A 3675-nucleotide genomic window follows, 5' to 3' on the forward strand; every position below is an offset into this window, starting at 1 on the left:
ACCATCGAACAAAAAGTTATGCACAAAATACTAACAGGGGGTCAAACTATCATGAAAAACACCTACTCCTTCTACTGGTGCCGACTTGGGAGAATACTACCTCCATGCTTAGACTTCATCAGCGATCCAAGTCCCATAGAGGTCCCCTAGGAGGGAAGGAAGAGCCCCCCTTTGTGGCTATGACTCACTCTTCCTATTTTCTAAAAATTGCATAATATCACATACACAAATAACTCTTACCCCATACCAAGGTATTTATCATTCATACACATGGTATTTACAATGATCCATTCCACTCATCCCCTTAATTCCGTACAATATCTTAGAAAATAGAAATAAGTAAGAGCCACTAGGCTATCACTTGATACTCAAACTGTTATCAAACATAGAAGAAAACCAATACCAATGCCAAATAAAAAATATCAAATTTTGGTATCACACTAGTCATAGACATGGTGCAAGAAATGTACTCAAAGTGTCTTGAAGATCATTGTCTGAAAAATGCTAACTGTGGTGGCAAGTGAAATCTGAACTGTTGGTGAAGGTACAAATGCAATATATAATTTGATTTGAATTATAGGGTTTGTGGCAAACGATGTGAGGAATAGCCAAGAGGCTGTACAAGGCTGAAATAAAGGGCACAATGCCATGAAAATAGGCGAATAGGCTTTACAATGATGGCATGTGTGTGTAAAATAAAATCATGTGCTATCTGCCCACTGATCAATTGACAATTCCTCTGAACACTTTGAAGTCTGCTCACTAAACTGATGAACATCAGGTTTCATGTAATGTGATGATGTGAAAGTGTATGTGAGCATATGAGCTGACTCCGAGTAGGAACTAGTCGGGAATTTTGGGCATGGCTTAGATTGGCAACTTGGAGAAATTCAAAGTGTCTTGTCTATGGTGATCTAGTTTACTCTGATCTAGATCTATACCAATCTTTGATTGATGAAAGAATAACAAATAATTTCTTTTCTTTGGATTTTTATGTGTTGGGTCAGATGCGCGTGTAGGAAGTGGATTTGCCGGCGAGGCTCAAAAGTGAGGGATATTTGCATCAAAATATGTGCATGATGTGATGAGCATGTAGATCACAAAAAATTAATCGTTCCACCTTTTCGTAGCACCATCAAATTCCTCCTGGATCAAGAGATATGACTTGATTTATGTGGAGGGGCAAAAAAGAGTGAAAATGCACAGTGATGATGTGGCAAGTGGAGTCACATGCATAAATGAAGAACTATGCCTGTGGAGCACTATGTGAGGTGGCACCTATGTTCACATGTAGTGGACTGTGTATGCTTGCCAGGGGGTAAGAGTACCTATTAAGGGACTACCACATGATAGTGATGATGTGGATGGACATGTGTCATGCGAATGATGTGGCATGTGCCACATGGATGCTGACATGGTAGATTAGATGATGTGGCAATCAGTGCCATGTGTCAATCGGTGGTGACGTGGTCACAAGATAAGACTTATCTACCACATGGCAAATTGTTTGAGGTGCCACGTGTCTCCTCATGGAAGCACCACATATCAGTTGTGTGGCTAAGATAAGATCCACCGATCGAAATCTTTAGAGATGCTCTAAAATCTTAGAGGATTTTGTTGACATTGGTTTCCCTTCGTCGTCGATGATGTTGCCATTGCTTAGTCATTGCAGAATACTGTGAGGTTGCTCGTTTGGAGAGGGAAGCCCTTGATGCCTCAAAGGAGCTATGATGTAGTGTGTGGAGTTGCCGCTTTAGCATCGTGGAGTCGTGGGCTCATCAGTGCTGTAGGGACGTGCGGGCTATTTGCAGATGGACGTATACCCTTGTGTATCGAGGTCATGTAGGAGCTATAGCCCGTGGCTATAGATGCACCTGACAGTAGAGCTTGAGGTCGACAAGGAAGCTTAGAAAAGGTCGAAGAAGCATTGGTCACATCCGTTTTGGTGGTCAAGCCATTCGTCTGGAGTTGCAGGCTTTGTTTGTCCATTGGTTGTCAAGCCTTGCGAGTCGACTGTGTAGGTGTTATTTGGTGCTGGTGTCTATCTCACTGAAGAATCCGCTTGCAAGTCGTTGGATCCTGAAGTTCTTTAATGTTCTATAGGTCGACTTGCTGAGACTACACTCTTGCCTTCATGTTGCCAGCTTGTGAGAGCCGTTGAAGCTTGGAAAAGAATGCGTGATGAAGTGTGCATCTATGAAGTCATGGCTGGGACTGCTACCTTACGAGTTTTAGAGCTTGAGTGCTTGGTCTCTCTTCATTGTAGGTAGAATCTGTTGTTGGAGCATTGATCCAGTCATGTGCTTCAGTGAAGTCAAAGGAGCATCTAAGTTGTCGGTTGATATTGTAACCACAAGGTGGTGTGCTATAGAGTTGCCTTTGTTGCAGTCGGCTGCCTTCGAGTCGAGATGATTATAGTTTTCTTGCTTGAGCAGTCGGGCTACTGTGAGGCACCGTAGGATAGCTTTAGAGTCGCTATAGGATTTCTAGGTAGAAGAACAGTTGCCTCCGCTGGCTATAGATAGAGTAGACTGTAGATAGATTTTGATGTTCCTTGGACCACTTGGAGAAGACATCCATGACCTCTTTTCCAATACAAGCATTACATTGAACAACAGCCTCTCCAATTGAATGATGCTGAAAGAATGGAATCTGTCTCAAGAAATAAAAAAACCTTACAGAGAATGGAATCTCTCTCAAGAAATCAGAAAACCTTACAGAGAATGGAATCTCTCTCAAGAAATCAGAAAACCTTACAGAGAATGGAATCTCTCTTAAGAAATCAGAAAACCTTACAGAGAATGGAATCTCTCTCAAGAAATCAGAAAACCTTACAGAGAATGAAATATCTCATAAGGATCAAACAAAAATCTCTTAATAGAAATGTCCCTTGCAACTCTCAAGAGAAGAGAATGGATGGAATTCTATGTCGGAAATTTCTTTCAAAGAAAGCGAAGGTTCTCTCAGTAGAAGAGAATACTCAATCTCTCGATCTCTTAATCACTCAATCTCTCTCACAAGGATGGTGCCTCAGCAGAAGGCAGAACCATGCTCTGATACCATGACAAAATATGAAGAGGGGAGAGGAGAAGAGTGGAGATGAGGAGAGAGGGCACAGCTAGAGAGCACACCACAAATGACTAATTGTCCACTAGGTTTAGTTGAAAATGTAGAATATATACAGGGTTAGGACATCTAACCCTTTTCTTTATAGCACTCTATAAGTGTTAGTGCTATGCACATATGATAACATGATGTTGAGCGTGATCTCTCAACACATGCTATAAAGGCTCAAATGAAGAACATCAAGTACATACCATATCATTGTACTGCCTGTGTGCTTGCACTGAAATCAAACCATGCACCTCATCGAGGAACATAGCAAAAGCCTGTGTAATCCTGTACTGTCCCCTTCTGAAGTACATCATCTATTTGAACATGAAACCCTAGTGCAGTCCATGGAATCCTTCCTTGTGTCAGTGTCAATAGCCACGCACCTAGAAAATACTAGCCACTTCATGTAGTCCTTCACCTTCACAATGGCATCTGACTCCTCGTTGACCCATATCTCAATGTCAGACATCCTCACTGTGGTTTCTGGGTCAACATATTTGATCTCAGTAACACATAGAGATGTCATTAGGAACAACTCTTCAATTACCACATTTGCTTTGG

Source organism: Dipteris shenzhenensis, chromosome 11 (assembly GCF_047967505.1).
Source record: "Dipteris shenzhenensis isolate YYH24624 ecotype China chromosome 11, Dip_SZ_1.0, whole genome shotgun sequence".
Classification (NCBI taxonomy): Eukaryota; Viridiplantae; Streptophyta; class Polypodiopsida; order Gleicheniales; family Dipteridaceae; genus Dipteris; species Dipteris shenzhenensis.